This window comes from Panulirus ornatus, chromosome 36 (assembly GCF_036320965.1).
Source record: "Panulirus ornatus isolate Po-2019 chromosome 36, ASM3632096v1, whole genome shotgun sequence".
In the NCBI taxonomy this organism is placed as follows: Eukaryota; Metazoa; Arthropoda; class Malacostraca; order Decapoda; family Palinuridae; genus Panulirus; species Panulirus ornatus.
The window spans coordinates 7,778,330-7,802,560 of NC_092259.1; the positions used below are offsets into that span (position 1 = coordinate 7,778,330).

Here is a 24,231-nt window from a genome sequence, read left to right on the forward strand (position 1 = left end):
CAAGTTTGTACGGATTTGCTAATGGAAGAATGGAACTTCCGCGTTTTCGCAGGTGAGGTTGGCAGCCTTGGCTCATGGTGGTGGCTAGGGGGATGGTGGGTGGGGTGGGGGGGCCAGAGAGCGGCCGGCCGGGCGCGAAACAGGGACAAAAATACCGAGAAAAGAGTCGGATGACTATTTTCGGGCACGACGTCGTACGCGTTCGCCAAGCATTCGCCGCTTATCGCAGATAGCGAGAGGTACGGCGGCACGACGAGTTTACAGGTGGGTTGAGGACGGTAGCACACGTTGGCAACCGTGGCTCTCGCCCGCCCATCGCCCTGATCAGCTGAGTCGCAGCCGGGCTCTGCCGTCGCGCGCCTCCCTCAGATCCCCATAGCCTATTGAACAGGCTGAAGGTCTGTGACGATATTTGTCCCAAAAGCCTGAGTTGCCCCGTCATCACTTGGGCCCTTTCCCCCTGAGGCAGTGGTTCCTGCGGCTTGAGGCGGTCGGTCTGTGTATGTGTGTGTGTGGGTGCGCGCGTGCTGAAGGCGTGGAGTGAAGGAGATTCGTTTTCCAAGGGGAGGCAGGGCCTGCAGTTTCCCTCCTCCTCTGACCAAAACCTGAGGAAGCTTGCGTTTGTTTTTGCACGTCAGGTAAGGCACTGTGTGTGTGTGTGTATGTGTGTGTGTGTGTGGGTATATATATGTATTTGAGACATATTTGCCATGTGTATAGGTGCTCGTCTTCGTCCCATGTTTGTGGACTTGGTTTTTTTGTGAGTAATGATTGTTGCTTCTTGGTGGCATGTCAGTACTTCCTCCTAAGTGGAATGCTTTTAGACTTTTTTTGAATGCATGATTATTCAATGATTATTTACGTAGATTTCTTTCTCGGTGGGGAAAAACACACCACTGGTTATAATTTTGCATGCATCCATTGGTTGTCCAAACATTAGTTCGTAAGCCTAGCATGCTTCGATACTCCGTGTGCCGAAGCTTCGTATCTCGAGATCACTGATTCGATACCTGCATGAGGCACCGAATCCCGAGAAGATTCGGTGTCTCGAGAGGATCGCATGGTTGATTCACCGAGGATCGAAGCCTTCATCGCTGCATAGGTTTTGGAAGAAGACCACGTGTGCGTCTGCGAGTCCCAGATCCGGTACCACGTGGACCACGTGGTGTGAGTGTCGGAGCAGTAGGTTCAAAGCTACGTGTTTCTCGAAGCTGTGGGTTCGACTCCACGTGGGTCTCGGATCTCTGTGTCCAACGCCACGTGGGTCTTTCGAGCCCCGAGATCGAACACCACGTGCGTTGTAGAGTCCCTTAGATCGAACACCACGTGGGTCTTACGGCTCTAAATCTAACACCACATGGGCTTTAGAACTTTAGATCAAACTGTCACATTAGTTTTAGAATTCTAGAGCTAACACCACGTGAGTCTCCAATCCTTTAGATAAATCACCACGTGGTTCTCAGAGCCCTGGCGCTAACACGTGAATCGTAAAGCACTAAGGCCAACACGTGGATGTTAGAGTTCTGGGTCTAACGCCACGTGGGTCTTAGATGCCGCCCACACCACGTGAATCATTGATCTCCAGGTGCCCAAGACCACGTGGGTCTGAGAGCCCAAGATCCAACAACACGTGGAATCCTGGATCTCTTAAGTTCGACACCACGTGCGTCCTAGAGCCCTAGCTAGATCCAACGGCATGTGGATCCCAAGGCTCTGGATAGAACACTACGTGGATCTTCGAGCTCTAGATCGAACACCACGTGGATCGTAGACCTCTGTAGATCCAACATCACGTGGGTCTCAGAGCCAACACGTGGGCTTCAGTGCCCGAGATACAGGAACTCATGGGTTTGGGATGTCATTGAAATCGTGTGTCTCGAAGCTTTTGATAATCAAAAACATATTTTTTGTCACTCATTTTCAAGATATATTTAGAGTCATGTGGCTCTTAGGGTGATTCGAAAAAGAGTCACGCAGGTCTCGAAGCTTCAGATTTGGTGTCATGTTAATTGTGACGTCTCCTATCCTCCCGCTTGCATGTCTTGATGGCTCATATTCTAAGCCTTGTGAGTCCTGAAGCCTCATACTCTGAGCCTTGTGAGTCTTCATGCCTCATACTCTGAGCCTTGTGAGTCTTCATGCCTCATACTCTGAGCCTTGTGAGTCTTGTAGGTCATCATGCCTCATACTCTGAGCCTTGTGAGTCTTCAAGCCTCATACTCTGAGTCTCGTGAGTCTTCAAGCCTCATACTCTGAGCCTTGTGATCTTCATGCCTCATACTCTGAGCCTTGTGAATCTTCATGCCTCATACTCTGAGCCTTACGAGTTTCGGGTCTTGGATCCAAAGACATACGAGTCTCGAAATCCAGAACCAAGAAGTGTAGGATCCATAGAGTGTAGGTGGCCTGCAAATTATATTTTGCCCTGAAAACCTGTGCTAGAGAATTTCCCCCTCCCCCCCCCCCTTTTTTTTTAGGTTGTGGTTATACCTTGACCTTAACGACCTTAATGACCCTGGTAGGTGATTGGGTTAAAGCCCAAATAGCCATCCAAACAACCAACTATCTGTCTTCATGTAAGCCTCGGAAGTCTAGGATCCATAGCCAGCTTGGCCTGGAATTATGGAATCCATTGCTGGATTGATTCTGGAAGTCTAGGATCCATAGCCAGGTTGGTTTGGAAGTCTAGGAGCGATAGCTAGGATGGCATGGAAGTCTAGGACCCATAGCTAGGTTGGCCTGGAATTATGGGATCCATAACCAGATTGGTTTGAAAGTCTAGGATTCATAATCAGGTTGGCCTGGAAGTCTAAAATCCAAAGCCAGGTTGGCCTGGAAGTCTAGGATCTATACCTAGGTTGGTCTGGAAATCCAGGATCTAAAGCCAGGTTGGTCTGGAAATCCAGGATCTGAAGCCAGGTTGGTTTGGAAATCCAGGATCTGAAGCCAGGTTGGCCTGAAAATTCAGGATCTAAAGCCAGGTTGGTCTGAAAATCCAGGATCTGAAGCCAGGTTGGTCTGGAATTTCAGGATCCATAGCCAAGTTGATCTGGATGCCTTGGATCCATTTCCAGGTGTAGTCTGAGGTCCAAGGTCTCACAGCTTCACAGTTTTTGAGCCACATGTATACTCTAAAGGCCGTGCACACTTAAGGAACAGGGGCCCTCACAGGCCTTACATTTTGAGCAGCGTGCGGCTCAAAGCCATTGAACCCTGTGGTACCTCCTTCTCAGACCTGTGTAACTGTACTTGTACTGAGGCAAGGAACCCGTGCCAGCCTAAGAATTGGCGACCCTGTCGACCATCGCTTGATTCTCAGAGTGTTACGTTCTAAACAGCTTGCACCTCAGAATCATCGAACCAAACCCATTTTAGCTTCTACCTTAAAACTGACTCGTACATCTCGAGGCTTGGTGTTACCGGACTCCACCTGCTGGGGTGAAAAGCCACCATCTGTGAAGCTGTATTACTGGGAGTGCAGTCCCGTCAAAGACATTTTCACTCCAAAGGGTTCATCATTTCACTTCTGGAAGTGGCGCAGCCTTGGAGCCACAGCAAAATAAATATGAAATATATATATATATATATATATATATATATATATATATATATATATATATATATATATATATATATATATATATGTGTGTGTGTGTGTGTGTGTGTAGGCGTTAACGAACTCCGCCAGAGTGTGAAAAGTCACCTTTGAGGAAGGATGTGCCGTGTTCAGTTGACACAATACAGTTTCGTGAAGGAACTGATTTGTCTGAAGGAGTGTGTCCTGTCCCTGCTGCTGAGCGTAGCGCACTCTTGCAGCCACTGGGGCTCTTGCATTGGGGACGGGGTGGTGGAGAGAGAGAGAGAGAGAGAGAGAGAGAGAGAGAGAGAGAGAGAGAGAGAGGGAGAGAGAGAGAGAGAGAGCTGGGGATGTAGTCCCCCGTGCCCCTCTCTCTCTCTCCAAGGGGATCCTAGGTACAAGGAGCTTCTCGAAGTTGAAGTCGCAGATTTGCTGTGTTTCTCGCACACACACACACACACACACACACACACACACACCACACACACACACCTCGGACCAGGGTATCTTAAGTATTAGTTTCAGAATTACGTATGTCGTGTGGTTTGTTATCCAAGCTGTAATCGTGTGTCGGTGTTAGATTTGCTCTATGTGTGTGTGTGTGTCTTGCGTAGCCTCTTAGTCCTGAGCTGTGTGTGTGTGTGTGTATGTGTGTGTGTGTCTTGCGTAGCCTCTTAGTCCTGAGCTGTATGTGTGTGTGTGTGTGTGTGTGTGTGTGTCTTGCGTAGCCTCTTAGTCCTGAGCTGTGTGTGTGTGTGTGTGTGTGTGTGTCTTGCGTAGCCTCTTAGTCCTGAGCTGTATGTGTGTGTGTGTGTGTGTGTGTGTCTTGCGTAGCCTCTTAGTCCTGAGCTGTATGTGTGTGTGTGTGTGTGTGTGTGTGTGTCTTGCGTAGCCTCTTAGTCCTGAGCTGTGTGTGTGTGTGTGTGTGTGTGTGTGTCTTGCGTAGCCTCTTAGTCCTGAGCTGTGTGTGTGTGTGTGTGTGCTTTCCAGATGAATAAAGTTTTATTCACGAGTAACTTCTTGCCTCAGCAGCTTCATATTCCATACCTGTAGTTGTGTGGTGGCATCAACCAGGGCGTTCATTGCTGTGTTTGAAAGTATGTTTTCAGACACACTGTCACAATTGTCTGTTGATTCTCATAGAAAATCCTTATTTTTTTTTTCCAAGTTACTTTCATGTATTTTAAGTTTCACATTAATCCTCTGACACCGGGAAAGTGCGAAGTGTAGTTGTGATGTTTTTATGATGATGTAATTACTGACTAATGAGGTGTTTTTCAGGGTATTTTTAGAATTGTTTTGAAAGTTTATATATATATATATATATATATATATATATATATATATATATATATATATATATATATATATATATATATTCCTATGAGTCCCTGTGGACTCATAGGAATATCTTGATCACGCGCAAAATTGTGATCCTTTCCAACATGTATATATCATATGCAGGTATTTATTCCAAAACATGAGAGCCGAAGTTGAACAGAGTAAAGGTGATCTTTTTCCAGGGCAATCTATCCTGGAATAGGTAGGTATTCGTGTGTTTTTGAATCTTAGAGAAAGTATGAGATTGAAGATGATGATGATAATGCTATGGTAGTCAAAATAGTGTTTACAAATGGCACTGTATTTCTCCTGCTCTCGTAATGACCCCACCACGGAGCAGTCTGGTCTTGCTTGCGATAATTCCTCGTGTGTGTGTGTGTGTGTATCTTAGCCTCTGGTCATAGCAAGGTCTACTGGACCTGGACAAATTAGTTCAGCTTATGTGGATATCGTGGCTGTCACATCCATCAATGGTGAGGGTGAGGAAAATGTGGATGATATGCATGTATACATATATATATATCACTGCATAAAACATCGAAGTTTACTTTGTGTGTGTATATAACGTACGTATGTGTGTGTACTATCAGAGATGTTCCCGTACTCCTCCTTCGCTGGAGGAATCGTCACCTTCGACGAGGCTGTTCGTGGACCAAGGATGGCCTTACCGTCCAGGGCATTCCCACCCACCTTCCCCTGCTCCTGCGTGGAGCGCACGCAGCCTCAGAGCGACGGGAGCCACTCTCGCAAGCGGTCCTGGGGTTGTAAGACCATGTCCACAGCCGTGTAGGTAGGAAGTGTACCGATGTACGCCACTGTCACGCCCAAGTACTCACTCTCCTGTGGTGTATCAAGGGCGCCAGACGAGAGCATCATATTGGCTCACAGGGTAAAGACGTTCCTTCCTCACTCAGTAATAATGGCGTATATTATTTACATATTACTCACAGTTTTTCCCCAGGACCTCGTTCGTGAGAGGGGCTTGGTGTTTACTGCAGGACCTAATGTTCATTTTTCCCTGGTGCTCCTGCAAGCTTCCTAGGCTGCGCTACCTTCAGTGGCAGGGAAAGGGTGGACTCGTTCGGAGCAGGAGGTTCTTCGTCAGTATTCGATAACGCAGCCTCGCCGAAGGTGACACCCCACAGGCAGGCGGAGTCCGGCAACACCAGATATATATATATATATATATATATATATATATATATATATATGTGTGTGTGTGTGTGTGTGTGTGTGTGTGTGTGTTTGTATGTATTACTCAGATAAAAATGCGACTTCGAAAGTCACACGTTGGCGAATTCAAGGTCCTCTAACTTGCAATTATGGGTCTGATGTGATTTTATTTAAACAAGAAAACAATATATATCATATTAACTTGTATTTTCAACAGTCCTGCCATCGACAAGGGTTTTTGAGATTTCATGGATATTTCTTCGTCTCAAAATGCGGTGGAAATAGTTTGCATAAAAGAGAATTGATGTTTCTTCAAAATAGTTTGCATTAGAGAGAATTAATCTTTCTTCAAAAAAGTTTGCATTAGAAAGAATTAATCTTCTTCAAAACAGTTTACATTAGAGAGAATTTATGTTTCTTCAAAACAGTTTCCATTAGAAAGAATTAATCTTTCTTCAAAACAGTTTACATTAGAGAGAATTGATCTTTCTTCAAAACAGTTTGCATTAGAGAGAATTAATCTTTCTTCAAAACAGTTTGCATTAGAGAGAGAATTAATCTGTCTTCAACTTTTATGTCTGTGTGGTAAGGTTTCTATTAACTAATATCATTCTACAAAAGCATTGCACTAGGATTGCGTTTCATATAACTAGTAATCGAAGACATCTTTAGCAAAATGTTGCAGAATAAAGACATAAAAATAGTCATTTGATGTTAGTCGTCAATTTTCACGTATTAAACATTTTACGTTTGTCTCAGAAAAGACCCTAAAAATTTTGTCCAAATCGAGTTGAATCTTTCGGGAAACTTAGCGATCAAAAAAGCTATTCCGTATTACGGAAACGTAATGTTTGTTTGCCCACACCAGTAATACAGAGGAATTTAGATTGGCAGCAGACTATCGGGTCCTTTCGTGGCCGTGGAAGACACCATAAACGCACAGGTTTGCGTGGTAGAGGGTAAAGATTGCATAGACGTGTTTCAGAGAGGAAAGGCATTTACAGTCGCACTGTGTTTCTCCCGCTCTCATAATGACCCCACGGAGCAGTCTGGTCTTCCTCACTATAATTCCTCGTGTGTGTGTATCTTAGCCTCTGGTCATAGCAAGGTCTACTGGACCTGGACAAATTAGTTCAGCTTATGTGGATATCGTGGCTGTCACATCCATCAATGGTGAGGGTGAGGAAAATGTGGATGATATATATATATATATATATATATATATATATATATATATATATATATATATATATATATATATATTACTTCATCAAACACTGTGGAACTAAGGAGACGCAAATACTGTTATTCTTCGACTTGAAGCGGTACATTTATCGCGTCTTTTCTCACACGTATCTAGTAGAATGCACGGCCTCGCACCACTCTTAACTGGTAGATCATCCCGTACGTTAACACGGTCGTCTTAAAGAGAAAAAGAGCACTTCGTCTCATTCAGGGTTCACCGCTGGCCCACGAACTTATATCCATGACAACGAATGAAATAAGACGAATCAAGCCCTCTTTAATGAGACATGATTTCTTAAGAGAGCTTCGAGGGGTTCGAACGAGGTACACACACACACACACACACACACACACACACACACACACTTTGACTGCACCTTCCTCCTCTTCAATAATATATCCTGCAGTCTGAGGTCACTTGTCCCCGAGTTAATGGTTTGGTAGCCACAGCCACACCTATGGGGGCGCGTAGGGATCGCCACAGGAATAGCCCCAACCACAACCACCGTCGAAATTATCGATAACTAAAAGGCTGGTGCGTTATCATTTATTGATTGATATTTCTGAAGGTTGTGTCTCACATGCCTTCTTTGCATAAACCCATGTATTATTATTGTATGAATTTTCTCAATATTTTCAGCACTTTGTTGTAGGTGATTCGATTAAACGTCCATAGATAGATAGATAGATAGATAGATAGCAATGGGCAAGATGATATATCAAAGAGAATTCAGGAAAAGATAGGGATCGAAAAATCTATAATGAACTGAAGGTTCAGAGCAGTTGCGAATGAGAATTTATTTAGTGAAGATGTGTTTTCGGGGCGTCCCAAGGATCGGGGTTAGTTATATTACTCTAAGGATAGAAGAGAGGAGAGAAGTTAGTCAGATGGTTTGCTGAGAGAAGTTAGCCAGATGGTTTGCAGAGAGAAGTTAGTCAGATGGTTTGCAGAGAGAAAATAGTCAGATGGTTTACAGAGAGAAGTTAGTTAGGTGGTTTGCAGAGAGAAGTTCGCCAGATGGTTTGCAGAGAGAAGTTCGCCAGATGGTTTGCAGAGAAGTTAGTCAGATGGTTTGTAGATGACACGAGAGTGAGTCAGACTGTGGAGAATGAAGAGGACCCAAGTCGATTAAGGAGAAGAAGAGGTCTAGATACTACATAGATATGGATGACAGAGCCCCCCTGTTGGAATTCGAAGAAGAGAAATTTGGACAGAGTAAGTCATGGGACGATTGATGGCTTTTCTTTTCTGCGCCTGCGTACAGAATCGCCGCAGGAGAAGGGATAAGACGTTGTAGTTAACGTCATGGATTTGAGGATTATTGTTGACTTAAAAAATTTACATGACTTTCAGGAACACGTTGAGAAGATGGCGCTATTAAGGCCCGTAATGAGTGGTATGATACGAAGAACTTTCGCAACAAGAGACAGAAAAAACTCACTTTAGAAATGTTCTGATATGTATGTAAGAAGTAAAAATTCAATACTATTGCATAGTATGATGGCCATTTAAGCATGCTGAAATTAACGGAGACTACAGGAACACTTTACAAGTAGACTCATTCGACTGAAGTATATGAACTACCAAGAAAATGCTGGAAGAACCTGAAGTCTGTAATCCTGAAAGACGTCAAGAGATATAGTAATATATATGCGCTTGGCGACAAATGGAAGGTACGAAAGAGTTCATTTTTAAACCTAGGAGCCGCAGATCGGCAAAGGGGTAGACACAGAATCATTGATCGACTCGAGTGGAATAATGAGAAATGTGATCATAGATAACACCACACGATCTCAGATTATCCAGCGTGAGTGCTGGAACGCTTACGAGGCCAAGTCCCAGACGCAGAACAACGCGAACACCTCCCAGCAGAAGACTTCAGTAGAAGATTCGACTCCTTGCTGGAAACACATGACCACACCCCCTTCACGTAGACAACAGCTGCTCCACAGGAGGTATAGCCGTCGAGAAACGACATGAGCAAGTGAGCAAGACATGTGATGATCAGCACAGGGGGTCCTCCCTGCGGGGGTTGAGTGAAGACAAAAAGAGTTATCCAAGAATAAGCAAGACATGCGGCGGTAGGGTGCTACGCGCCAGCCCTACCTCACGGCGATACCTGGTCGTCGTTAGGTACGCATACTCTCTCTCTCTCTCTCTCTCTCTCTCTCTCTCTCTCTCTCTCTCTCTCTCTCTCTCCGTGAAGCTGTCCTTATCTCCCAGTAGCAGGGAACGTATGGATTTCTTTGGAGTGAATCGAGACTTGTAATCAGGAGTGACCCTTCACTCGTGTCGTAACCTCGAGCAGTCGGAGTCCGGTGATATATATATATATATATATATATATATATATATATATATATATATATATATATATATATATATATATATATATACACACAAAGAATACTACATGTTCGGCATTATATGAAAGACATATTGACCCATGCTGATAAAGATGCTATCAAGATACAACGAAGACGAACTGTTTCAGAGATTCGTTTCGACCTGTGGTCGTTGGTGGACACTTCGAATCATGTATTCTTCGCAGAGATCTCGAGGGGAGGGAGCTTCGTCGGTGCGATGAAGCTTGTAGGAGAGAAAAAAAAAGAAAGATCAACACTTTAGCCCTTCGTGGAAGTCCTTGGGTCGAGTGTGGTAGTGCCACACTCATCAAGGACAGATGATCATTATAGCAAAGACACGGTTAAGGTGACCTTGTCGAAGGGGTGGGAGTGGATCTGTGTGTGTGTCTGTCTTTTTTTTTTTTTTGTTCTGTAAATCCTTAATGTGGGGGAAAACTTCGCGTAGGAGTTCAGCTCAGGGTGGCGTCTTTATTAACTCCATTACACCGGCGTCCTCCCTCCTCGCTCCTCACACTCTCTCCCCCACCCAAGCAGCTGAGCAAGAAAAGTTAGATGAGATACGTTACGTTTATGAGTTATTCACTCATGACTTGATCATTATATCGGCGCGTCATCACATCACATTGGCGTATGCGTATTGCGAAATAATCATCAGGAAATTGATGCGTATAGTTATTTTTCTGTTCTTTTAGGAAGGTGGGGAGGAGGAGGAGAAAGACGAAGTCGACCTCGGATGATCATGGATTTCTGCATAAGTGGGTAGGATTCCAAGGGGTTTGGTAGGTGTCGGGTCCGTGCATGCAGGTGGTGTAGAAGTAGTATCATCCCCCCCTTGCGTGAGTACATCTTAAAGTATTCAACTCCTTAAAGATGCAAGTTGAACCTTCTTAAAGCCTCAATTGACCATGATACTCTGATGCTGCCTCGGCATTGGTTTGCACTTGTTTTTTTCATTGTTCTCTTGTTGTGAGAAATACGATATATATATATATATATATATATATATATATATATATATATATATATATATATATATATATATATATATACGGTAAGCATTGCCCCTTGCAGATCAAACCACGGAGACATATTTCGGTATGATCGTGGGTATACTTTCTCATTCCTCAATATACGACTCTCCATCGACCGCGCTTACGCTACTTAACATACTGGGAATATGCTTGGTTATACCACACGACACGGTGGGACCATAACCGTAATCATACTGCACGAGTTATTACGGACATACCTCACCAGTGTCACTTCATGTCCCTTGACCATACCCTTCCAATCACTTATATTGCTGTGGCGGGGTATACTTGGGGGTACACCATGGTATACGACCATGGAGTATACCTATGCCCCTCTCATGCATCACATGTCATGCCGCAGTTTCCCCTAATCTGTATATCTCACGGCAGATCATAGACCACATACACTCAGGTTCCACAGCTTGCGCATTCCTCACCGCATGCTGTCAGTACACCACCTTACGCTGCGTAGATCACCTTGCGTACACCTTGCGTATAACGGTAGACGATTTACTACCGATGCTGACCCCGGGCTGTGAAGACGAATTGTTTGCTGTAGATATAAGGTGCTGAAGATAGATAGACTTGACACAGAAGGTCAGAAGATAGATATACTTGACACAGAAGGTCAGAAGATAGATAGACTTGACATAGAAGATCAGAAGAGATAGACTTGACACAAAGTCAGAAGAAGATAGATAGACTTGACACCGAAGGTCTGAAGAAGATATATAGACTTGACACAGAAGGTCAGAATATTTTATCGTACACTGTCAAAATTTCTTTTTTTAAGGGTTTGGGTTGAGATTGTTCCCATTTCTAGTATTTTAAGGAGATTTGTATTTCTCTTTTAAGGCACATAAGGGAGAGGGTATATTTCTCTTAGGCGCTGGAGGGAAGGTATATGCGGCTTTTAAGCGTCCCCAAAACTAAGATTATGTCTTTCTCAAGGATGTTAAAGATAAGAAGGTCCTTCTTGAAAGTGCTGAGGGGGTGGATTGTTCCTCTTTAAGTGTCTTGTAAGGATGATAGTTTTTGTCAAGCGATGGGAGAAAATCCCTCGTTAAATTCACCTTTCCTTAAGGAAGTCTTTAAGCGATGGATGTATTTCTCTTCGCTTCAAGGTAGTTCAGTTTTTTCTTCTCGGGTATTATGGTCTCTTTATTCATTTTTGCTAACGATGTCTCTTATTTACACCGTTGTTCGCTGGCTGACGAGGTTGTGCGACAAGGTGATGTATTGTAAGATCACGTATTTGTCCTTCATATTTTGGAATATTAGGTTTAGGACTATTCATATTAATTTCTTTTTTCCTACACGCCCGGAGAAGGTGAATGAGAGCAGGTGAAATGGTTTTCCACTCTGTTCATTTTTTCCCTCTTATTGACGTATGTCTGTGTCTGGCGTAGACAGTCAGTTTGCGTGGATGATCGCGTTCCGCATGGGCTCCAGTGAGCTTTGTGGAGATGGGGAAAAGTACGTAGACAGTACCGTCTACCGTCACCTTGGACTTTCCTACACCGAGTTACGAGCGTGTGTGTGTGTGTGTGTGTGTGTGTGACGGTGTAACCAAGTATTATCCGTTTGCGTCCTGTTGTCTCCAGGTGATGTCTCCCTGCCTCACACTCACGTCCCGTGCACCTACGTGTATATTGGGGGTCGTCGTCGGAGCTTTGGCGAATCCGCCGATCCATCGCTGTCACAGTCTCTCTCTCTCTCTCTCTCTCTCTCTCTCACACACACACACACACTAAAGTTCCTCTCGAAGTTGGTGGCCTCCTAGTCCTGTTATTACCTTGTTTGTATTCGCCGCTGTCGACGTCTTGAGGATCAGAAAGGCCCAAAATTTTGCCCAAATATATATATTATCTTACCAGACAGCCTCATCGTCAGGATTAAGGTAAAAAAAAAAAGATATGAGATGGTGGTCTATATCAATTGCAAGTTGTCAGGTTTTCCGTTGCCTTTTGCCCATCAGTTTAGTTTTACGCGCCCTTGGCTGATATTAGCCCGTCAAGAATGATGAAATACAAATTCAATTCCCGAAGCATGAGCCGTCACTCGTGATTGCAGCGTGTGTGTGTGTGTGTTTTTGTCATATCTATATATCTATATACATCTATATGATATTTACGCGTCTATGGACCTTGGGATACGTATCATTTAACCCCAAAAGAGTAGGATCGAGCACCTCACTTGTTTCGAATCCTCATCACTATGATCATCATCATGATCATCAGGTAGGCATGTAATGGACTTGTCTGATTATTATGTATTCACGTTCCCCCAGACATTATCTCCATACCTGATTTGGATTTGGCTGTCCACCGTTGCAATCGGTCACTTCGGTGTCATTTGAACCCTTCAATTATCCTCTGGAGAGAGGTTCGGATCTTAACCACACACGATATAGAGTTCTTTTTCGTCTTTTTTTTTTCTCTCTCTTTTTTTGCCCCTCCTCCATGGTCGTTCATATTTTATGTGGGTCAGACTCTGTTGGGCATGGTATTTAAGGTCTTGTAATATCCACCTCGTGATTTATTTTGACGTCAGTATTGGATGTTGGCTTCGGGGGGGTTTAGGGAAAACGCTCTTTCTTTACGTGTGCGACGTCTGTTTGTGAGCGTATGATTACTGGCGGCTTTTTTTTTTTCTTCTACACATTTGCGTATATGATTATATAGTAACGCCAGTGGTGGTGTAACCCTCCTCCAACGAAATGTCTTCATCTTTGTCTGTAATGGCATGGGTATGAAACCGCGTATCCTTCTCCTGTTGGTTTCACAACCTCATTTCCCGTTAGCATGCGCGTTCTTGTGGTGGTGTGTGTCGCAGCGTTCTTGTAGTGGTGGGTGTGTGTCGCAGCGTTCTTGTGGTGGTGGGTGTCGCAGCGTTCTTGTGGTGGTGGGTGTCGCAGCGTTCTTGTGGTGGTGGGTGTCGCAGCGTTCTTGTGGTGGTGGGTGTCGCAGCGTTCTTGTGGTGGTGGGTGTCGCAGCGTTTTACGGCAGCTGTCTTCTGATGAAAGAAGCCTTTAACGACACAGTTCGATGTGCGGGCCAAATGGGTTCTCCTCTCGACCGCAGAGGTAATGATGGCGGAGGATGACTTCATCCAGTGCATCACCCGCCCGTGGAGTTATTGAAGGAATGACACACACACACACACACACACACACACACACACACACACACACACACACACACACACACACACACACACACACACACACACACACACACACACACACACCCGACGGTGTTTGATTTTATCGAACCGTCTCGTTTAAGTTACGTTTAACGTTATCGTAGGAACTTAAGTCGCACACTGTATAGGAAGGGAAGAATATTAGGTTACACTAGTGTCATGTTTGCGTTCACATATATGTATATATATATATATATATATATATATATATATATATATATATATATATATATATATGGCACCTAATGATGTATCACTGTGTAGAGAACGTGCATCGTGGAGGTCACTTGTTAAGTACAGTTAAGTAATTGTATCCCCGTTGACGTAACTGTACAGTACATGCTAACCAACATTTACGTCATAGGTAGTTGGTTGGAGCATCCGTGTGAGTGTGGCATGCAACAACTGGCGGCCACTCTGCCTGACGCATGAAATCATAGACTGTAATCCAGCCACGGTTTTCTTTTCTCTTTTTTTTTTTTTTGGTAATCGTGTATGTGATATTGTTGGCAAAACGTATTTGTGTATTATTTTTTTTTTTTTTTTGTATGGGTGATTGTGTCCAAGCCTTTTTTTGTTCATGGAATTTTTGAGAATATTTTTTAAGGTGAGTGACTCGTGCGTGGCTCCTATTGGAAAATTTGGCCTGCATGTCGTGATCCAGGTGTTTTGTACACGAATATTATCTTGGTTAGGGAGAACATGAGGTCTGATGTTGACCCCGTTGGAAAGAGGTCAGGTAGAAGTGAGGTCATACTGGTTATGTCAGTCACATAAGTCTGGCTATCTGAGGTCAGCTATGCAGCACACCTGGTGCGGTAGTGGTGGTGTGGTGGGTAGGCCTCGCTCTGAAACCACGGGACCTGGGTTCGTAATTTCCTCTGTCGTCAATCGGTGGATGACGAGTGTAAGTTAAGGTCTGTCTTCGCACGGTAGACGGTAGGGATCACAGACCATATGTCCCAGGAAGGCAAGGGTTAAGATAACTCTTTCCTGGAATTTTTTTATGATGGTTTGATTCCTTGGAATTTTTAAGAAGGGAGTAACTCCTCTTTCCTGGAATTTTTGTTGAGGTAGTAACGCTTCTTTCCTGGAATTTGTAAGAAGAAAGTAACGCCTCATGGAATTTTTAAGGAAGATGTAACGCCTCTTTTCTGGAATTTTTAATGAGTAACGCCTCCTGGAATTTTTAAGGAAGATGTAACGCATCTTTCCTGCAATTTTTAAGATGTAACGCCTCTTTCCTGGAATTTTTAAGAAGGAAGTAACGCCTCCTGGAATTTTTAAGGAATTAATAACGCCTCTGTCCTGGATTTATTTTTAGAATGCAGTTACGCCTCTTTCTTGGAATTTTTAAGAAGGCAGTCACGCATCCTTCCTGGACTGGGCATTTTTTTTTTCCAGGTGGTAACGCTTCCTTTTTGGGGGGAATTTTTGAAGAAGTTAGTAACAACACTTACCTGGAATTTTTAAGAAGGCAGCAACGTCATGGTGAGCAAAGATGACGACAGATATTAAGGGATTTCTTTTTAGATTGAGGGCTGCTTGCCTGCGTTTAGAAGCGAGAGTATGGTAGCAACTGCGTCTTCACGGTGACCGTGAAATACATGCGAATGTGCTGGAAATGTACGCACTTCCAAATGGGAGGAGGTAGGCTGTACATGCTGACTGAGTTACGGGTCGAGAATGAAGTGCATCTCTGTGTAGTGATTGGGGAATGAATGAGTTCGACTCCGTGGGTGATTTAGAAAGAGGCGAAATCTGCCTAATGAGAGGGACAGGAATAGGGAAAGATCTGTCGACTTAGAAAAGGAATAGATAGAACGTGGCGACTTAGGGAGGTTAAGAAGGAGACTTTGGGAGGACTTAGGGAGGTGAAGAAGGAGACTTAGGGAGGTTAAGAAGGAGACTTAGGGAGGACTTAGGGAGGTGAAGAAGGAGACTTAGGGAGGTTAAAAAGGGGACTTGGAGAGGTTAAGAAGGAGACTTAGGGAGGTTAAGAAGGGGACTTAGGGAAGTTAAGAAGGAGACTTAGGGAGGTGAGGAAGGAGACTGAGGGAGGTTAAGAAGGGGACTGAGGGAGGTTAAGAAGGAGACTTAAGGAGGTTAAGAGGGAGACTTAGGAAGGTTAAGAAGGAGACTTAGGGAGGTTAAGAAGGAGACTTAGGGAGGTTAAGAAAGGGACTTAGGGAGGTTAAGAAGGAGACTTAGGGAGGTTAAGAAAAAGGTTAAGAAGGAGACTTAGGGAGGTTAAGAAAAAGGTTAAGAAGGAGACTTAGGGAGGTTAAGAAGGAGACTTAGGGAGGTTAAGAAGGAGACTTAGGGAGGTTAAGAAGGGGACTTAGGGAAGTTAAGAAGGAGACTTAGGGAGGTGAGGAAGGAGACTGAGGGAGGTTAAGAAGGGGACTGAGGGAGGTTAAGAAGGAGACTGAGGGAGGTTAAGAAGGAGACTGAGGGAAGTTAAGAAGGAGACTTAAGGAGGTTAAGAAGGAGACTTAGGGAGGTGAAGAAGGAGACTTAGGGAGGTTAAGAAGGAGACTTAGGGAGGTTAAGAAGGAGACTTAGGGAGGTTAAGAAGGAGACTTAGGAAGGTTAAGAAGGAGACTTAGGGAGGTTAAGAAGGAGACTTAGGGAGGTTAAGAAGGAGACTTAGGGATGTTAAGAAGGAGACTTAGGGAGGTTAAGAAGGAGACTTAGGGAGGTTAAGAAGGAGACTTAGGGAGGTTAAGAAGGAGACTTAGGGAGGTTAAGAGGGAGACTTAGGGAGGTTAAGAAGGAGACCTAGGGAGGTTAAGAAGGAGACCTAGGGAGGTAAGAAGGAGACTTAGGGAGGTAAGAAGGAGAATAGTCCGTTTCTTTAGGACTAAAATAAGTAGATTTAGGTGTCCAGGATTTGAGTCATTAAGGTCGGCAGCGTCGCACTGCTACCTCCTCCTCCAGCCCAGGAATCCTCAAGGCCCTCCTTCAGGTGTTGAGGATAAATCTAAGACTAGTTATCCTCTCGGTGTGTGGTGGTAGGATATACTCAGAGACCTGTGGGTAAACAATAGCTCTACGGTAGAGAATAGATTTATGGAAAATGGTTTTGAAAAATAGGGTTAGTGAATAGATTAAGAATAGTTTTATGGAAAATAGTGTAAAAGAATAGGGTTTATGAATAGATTAAGAATAGATGTATGGAAAAAAATGTAAAAGAATAGGGTTTATGAATAGATTAAGAATAGATTTAGGGAAAATAGTATAAAAGAATAGGGCTAGCGAGTACATTAAGAATAGATGTATGGAAAATAGTGTAAAAGAATAGGGTTTGTGAATAGATTAAGAATAGATGTATGGAAAAAAATGTAAAAGAATAGGGTTAGTGAATAGATTAAGAAAAGATTTATGGAAAATAGTGTAAAAGAATAGGGTTTGTGAATAGATTAAGAAAAGATTTATGGAAAATAGTGTAAAAGAATAGGGTTTGTGAATAGATTAAGAATAGATTTATAGAAAATAGTGTAAAAGAATAGGGTTTGTGAATAGATTAAGAATAGATTTATGGAAAATAGTGTCAAGAAATAGGGTTAGTAAATAGATTAAGAATAGGTTTATGGAAGAATCTCATTGAAGCACTGTTGTTAACTTCCCAGGGTTGTCAGATGTCTCGTAAATGGTTGTCATCTCAAAGACGCAATGCACAATCAAAGACGCAACGCACACGCGCAGAGCTGTGGTCACGTGGTGGTGAGACATTCCTCTAACCCTCCGGTCAATTTCGTAGACTTTTTGATGAGAGGTTCGCGTAGCGCTCCTCCGGGGGTGTGGCCACACATCGAAATTCACGATGCTGCGTCTTCAGTAAAAGGTGTTGGTCACAACTAGGATTCTCTCTCTCTCTCTCTCTCTCTCTCTCTCTCTCTCTCTCTCTCTCTCTCTCTCTCTCTCTCTCTCTCTCTCCACCCCCTTTTCTTTTTTCAACCTAAGCCATTTCGGTGATATTTTTTTTTTTTTTAATCTTACCCGGATCTTTGGAAAACTTGATCATATTTCGAAAGTAAATATATGTCTCAAAAAAATAAATTTGGTGTGGGATTTCGCTTATCTTTAGGGATCCTGGTTTTATTATTCATTTTTATTTAAAAAAAAATCCTTTGGTCAAAAGTAGATATTTATGTATAAAATCTCACATTATGGACATTGATGAATTTGATAAAATCTTATAATGAATTGCATTTACAGTAAATTTTCCCAGTTATCAATTATTTGACAAGATTGAAATGCTATTGTTTTTTTTTTCTTTTTAGTTTTAAGAATCTTTTGATCATGTTGCTCCTTCCCCAAAGGTTACTTAACGTCCCATCGATTCTCCAATATTGAAATAAAGTCACATGATTTATGACAGCAGATTTTTGAATTATTCTTTTCATTCATGTTCCATGATTTATCTGTCTATTGTCTTGTATTGTGAATCTTTAAATGGCTGGAGTCACACACATATCGGGTCTCGGGTTCTATAGATTTTTGAAATTCCGATGAGAAATTATACGACTTTTGTCACGTTCATGGAGATGTTTTACACTTGTGTACGTACGTATTACATGTGAACGAAGATGTATAACATCTGCATAAAGATGTATCGGATCCGTACAAAGATGTGTTACATATATGTCAAGATGTATCGTAGTGTATGAAGATGTATTAAATATACTCAGAGATTTATTTCTGGTTAAAGATGTATTACATGTACACAGTGACTTATTACATTTGGTTAGTGATGTATTATATCTAAAAATATGTGATACATCTGGATAAAGATGTATTACGAATATGTAAAGACGTATTGCCCTGCATAGAAATGTATTATATACGTACAGAGATGTATAATATGTGTAAATAGTTGTATAATATCTCTAAGGAGGTGTATTTAATCTCTGCAAAGATCTGTTATTGGTGTGCAAACGTATCACGCCCGTTTGAAGAACTTCCCATACGAGAGCTCGACCCTCAGCGCGTGACACGGGTGCGTTTGGTTGTGTAGCTGCCCATCTGAGGTACATTGTTGTCCTAAAACCTAAGGCACTAAGGCAACAGCAGTGTCATTAAGAAGCCTCGAACCTGCTGTATAGAGGGAGATGCTCATTACCTGTTTCCACTGCTAAATGTATTAACTTGAAGGCCGGGGTTCACGACCGATTGAATTATTTGCGCCTCCTCCCAAGTCAGTGTAGAGTCTACAAGGTAGTTTTCATTGAATCGCTCGTATGCTTTTATTACTTTTCAAAACGCCAGCCTCTCTGAGTTTTATGATATCCTCCACCATCACACACAGCCTCGAAAGGACCCAAAGGTCTTTTGCTGTCTGAAATCCTCTATTTTTTTTCACTAAGTTGCATAGAAATACTCAGTTAATCGTGGAAATATAATATAATACCCTCCCCTCCTGTTTATGATTTTCCAAAATAAGGAAAGGAGAGGTGAGCCAAGTGAGGATATACCGTCTAAGACTCACTCCTCTGTTCTTAACGCTACCTCGCTAACGCAGGGTGAGGCGAATATGTATATATATATATATATATATATATATATATATATATATATATATATATGTATGTATATGTATATATATATATATATATATATATATATATATATATATATATATATATATATATATATATATATCAAATTATGTTTTTGAATTCAGCCATTTTTTCTGGTAATGTGAGTGTGTATTAGCCCCACGTCAATACGGAGCAAGAAATTCCAAGCCACTTCTTCATAGTGTTGCAATATGATCATTTGCATCTTAGTCGAAGGGTTACATGAGCGTCTTTGGATCAAGATTACCAGTTCAGATTAATCAAAATCTAGCATTTGGAACATTGATAATTGAACATGAATATGTATGAATATATATATATTTTTTTCCTAATTCTTGTGTTTCTAATGTGAAATGAATTTCATCAAGTTTGCAGAATATTTATTGTCGTTTACATTATAGTTTTCACGTGGTATGCTTTATATTTCAAGGGGTATTCTACATTTTTTTTAAAGTTCCATGCTACATACCTCAAGTAGTATGTTATACTACATATCTCAAGGTGTATATTACATATTTCAAATTGCGTGTTACAATTTTAAGTGGTATGCTGTATATTTTTAGTAGTACACTATATATTTCAAGAAGTGCACCAATTATTTCAAGTTCTGTGTTACACATTTCAAGTGTTATACTACATATTTCATGTTGCCTCCACATATTCCGAGTGGTATGCAATATAATTCAATTTCCAATGTAATACAGTATACGTATATGTTACTTGCTATATATTTCAAGTTGCATTCGACACAGAGTTCAAGCGGTATAATATATATTTTAATTGTTATAATGTATAATTTTCAGTTGTATACTATATACTTCAAGTGATATGCTATATATTTCATTTGTTATACTATATAATTTTCAGTTGTACACTATATATTTCAAGTGGTATACTGTATAATTCAAGTTTTATACGATACCTCTCCAGTTGTATACTATATATTTCAAGTAGTATGCTATATATATAAGTTCTATACGATATTTTTCGAGCTGTATACCATATATTTCAAGTACATTGTATTTTTCAAATTGCATCTCATATATTTGAAGCTGCAAGCTATATATTTCGAGTGGTCTGCCATGATTTCAAGTAGCATGACGTATGTTTCAAGTGGCATGACGTATGTTTCAAGTGCTGTGCTTATTTCAAGTGGTGTACCGCACGTTTAAAAAAAAAAAAAAAGACCTTCTTGACTAAATTTTCGTTTGAAATGAAAAGCTCGTTTAACGTCAGAGGACTTGCGCGTTTCGAGGGAATTGGTGGTATTCAAAAGAGATTGTCATCAGTGTCAACTTTCTTGCACTATGCACTTCCTCAGCCATATTGCATAGAAATGCTTCACCGCCATTCGCATCTTCGTATATTTTTCCAAAAAGAAATAAAATTTAAAAACCGGAAAATTTGTAAGAAAAATCATTATGGATCAGAATTTCCCTCTAAAAAGTTTAAAAGCCAGAAAAAAATTGTAAGGAAAATCATTATAGGTCAGAATGTCTCTCCAAAGATTTTAAAAACCAGAAAAATCGTAAGAAAAATCATTGTGGCTTAGGATTTTTCTCCAAAAACTTTAAAAGCTAGAAAAAAAATGTAAGGAAAATCATTATAGATCAAAATGTCTCTCCAAAGACTTTGAAAACCAGAAAAAGTCGTAAGAAAAATCATTGTGGCTCAGAATTTTTCTCCAAAAAACTTTAAAAACCAGAAGGAAAAAAAAATCGTAAGAAAAAAAATCATTGTGGATCAGAAGGAACCGTTTTGGAAAATGAGATCTCGACAGGTGCTGGTGGCTGACCGATAATTGGGCATGTACCCTAATAGTTTCTTTTACAACGCTGCTCGTCTTGCAGGGTTACCCAGGTGTGACCAGCGCTCCCTCAACCACTATTCCTGATCTCATCTCATCATTCAGAATGAACCACAGACGATCATTATATAAATGCATATTGAGAGAGAGAGAGAGAGAGAGAGAGAGAGAGAGAGAGAGAGAGAGAAGAGCAGCCACAAACCCCCTTTTCCGTTCGTGGCGCTATAGATTTGGCCGGGGGAATGGGTGGGGTGTGTGGGGGTTACCGGTGATGGGTGGTGATGGGAGAACTCCTTGGGGATGAGTGGTGTGTAACGCCCACACGCTCCTCAAGACTCATTGGACGTTAATGGTAATGAGCGAAGCGAGAGTTATTCCTGTGGAGAGAAATTTTACGGTTCTCCTCCTTGGCTTAATGTGTGTGTGTGTGTGTGTGTGTGTGTGTGTGTGTAGAGGACAGGAGATGAGGTGGTGACGGATGTCCTGGTGTCGTAAATGGAGGGATATAAAAGATGACGGAGAGAGAGAGAGAGAGAGAGAGAGAGAGAGAGAGAGAGAGAGAGAGAGAGAGAGGGAGAGAGAGAGAGAGAGAGTGTTTGTGGTCAGCCGATGATCCGTCAAGTTTTCGTTCTTCGGCGGCGCTTGGGGCCGGGCGGGTGGAGGAGGCCGAGCCACAGGGGCTTCCCGCGGCAGAGAAATTCATACCGGCGTGTTGTTGATGATAGACACCCCCCATAGCCATTGTTAGTGGGGGGGGGGGGGAAAGTAATTGGTGGGGCATGGTACGATACCCACTTGCGTCCATCACGGATCCGTCTCCCAATCCCGTGGTGGTGGTGGCGGGGGAGGCGAGGAGGTGGTCGTCCGTCAGATCTCCGTCAGGAATGCCCCGGGAGGCTTTAAAAAAAAACCCCCCTCCCTCCCTTCAGGGTGCCCGTATCTATGTGCGCAGGAAGGTGGGTGACCCGACCGACCCACCCTCCCCCTGCCTCTCAACACCAGCCCCGAAAATCCCAGGTTTGAGATGCCTTAAAATATTGTAAAATGATCCATAATGGTGCGTATTGATCGATGCGCAACGACGGACTCCGTGCGCTTCTGCACACACGCCGTGGTCAGGTGCGCAGGCACATACACATAGGCACACACAGACACACACGCACGCACACACACACACACATTTCCTCTCCCCGTTCCTCAACCCCTACCCCCCTCCCCTCACACGCTCAAGGCCTCGAGGATTTTAAAATTTTAGAATTGAAGATTTTCAGGTGGGGGAAAAAAAGAAGATGTTTCTATACCTTTTATTCATGACGGCTCGGGGAAAACAGAGCCCGTTTGACTGAGGTAATAATATTTCTTGCGTCGTGTGCTTCAAAAAGGGATTTTATGGGCGAGCGATATGTGTGTGTGTGTGTGTGTGTGTGTGTGTGTGTGTGGTAAGCTTGATCTATCATTATTGCGTTTTCCATGAAGTAGCTGAAATTATACGAGAGCACAGTCTCTCATGGGAGGTTTAAACTTAGTTTGCCGGTGTGGGAGTCAAAAGGCGAGCGATTCATTTCTCGGTAACCACTGGCAGAACGCTCGGATTGGCCCGTTAACACACACACACACACACACACACACACACACACATACACACACACACACACCCTTTGGTGAAGTTCTGGAGCCATACTTTATAGATGAACCTGTATTGCGTAACCTTATGTTTTATCCCAAAGAGCACGGCGCTACAAACCTTGCGCACGACGGTACGAACCTTGCGCACGACGGCACGAACCTTGCTCACGACGGTACAAACCTTGAGCACGAGTGTACGAACCTTGAGCACGACGGTACGGACCTTGCGCACGACGGTGCGAACCTTGCGCACGACGGCACGAACCTTGCTCACGACGGTACAAACCTTGAGCACGAGTGTACGAACCTTGAGCACGACGGTACGGACCTTGCGCACGACGGTGCGAACCTTGCGCACGACGGCACGAACCTTGCTCACGACGGTACAAACCTTGAGCACGAGTGTACGAACCTTGAGCACGACCGAACGAACCTTGCGCACGACGTGCTTCAGGACAGCATCGTCGTGTTCAAGAGGGGCGGGATCGTCGTCATCTTAAACGCAGAGGGGGGCGCACCTTGCGGCATATCTAGGCCTCGTGCCGTCGTGTCCCGCGGTTCCTCCCCGTCGTCCTCCTCCTCCGGGCCCGGCGCCGTCGTGCTCAAAGAGGGTTGGGGGGGGGGGGGGGGGGGGGTCATCTTAAGCGCCTCGGAGCATCACATCGGAGTGGCAGCTCCTCCTCCTTCTCCTCCTCCTCCTCCTCCTCGTTCATTTGGTGCATAGTTTCCGGCGGGCCGAGACCTCGCAAAGCCCGTGCAAACAAGTCGACACGCACTCGCATTCACACTCACGCCCGGCCCCTCACACCCCTGCTGCATCCCACACCTTCATCTGCACACACACACACACACACACACACACACACACACACACACACACACACAGGGGTTAAAGAACGTTACAGCCCTTGAACACGATGGCACGATCCTTGAACACGACGGCACGACCCTTTAACACGATGGCACGATCCTTGAACACGACGGCACGACCCGTGAACACGATGACACGACCCTTGAACACGATGGCACGATCCTTGAACACGATGGCACGATCCTTGAACACGATGACACGACCCTTGAACACGATGGCACGACCCGTGAACACGATGGCACGATCCTTGAACACGATGGCACGATCCTTGAACACGATGGCACGATCCTTGAACACGATGGCACGACCCTTGAACACGACGGCACGACCCGTGAACACGATGACACGACCCTTGAACACGATGGCACGATCCTTGAACACGACGGCACGACCCTTGAACACGATGG

The 24,231-nt window shown here is 43.4% G+C and overlaps 1 protein-coding gene across 1 annotated transcript in view; it reads left to right on the forward strand.

Moving 5' to 3' along the window:
• Positions 1 to 534: 534 nt before the first annotated feature.
• Tet (Ten-Eleven Translocation (TET) family protein) overlaps positions 535 to 24,231 on the forward strand; it is a 443,099-nt gene continuing 419,402 nt past the window's right edge. Inside the window, exon 1 of the mRNA XM_071683245.1 lies at positions 535 to 638. The gene's annotated coding sequence lies outside the window, so the exon portion shown is untranslated. The remainder of the gene's footprint in view (positions 639 to 24,231) is intronic.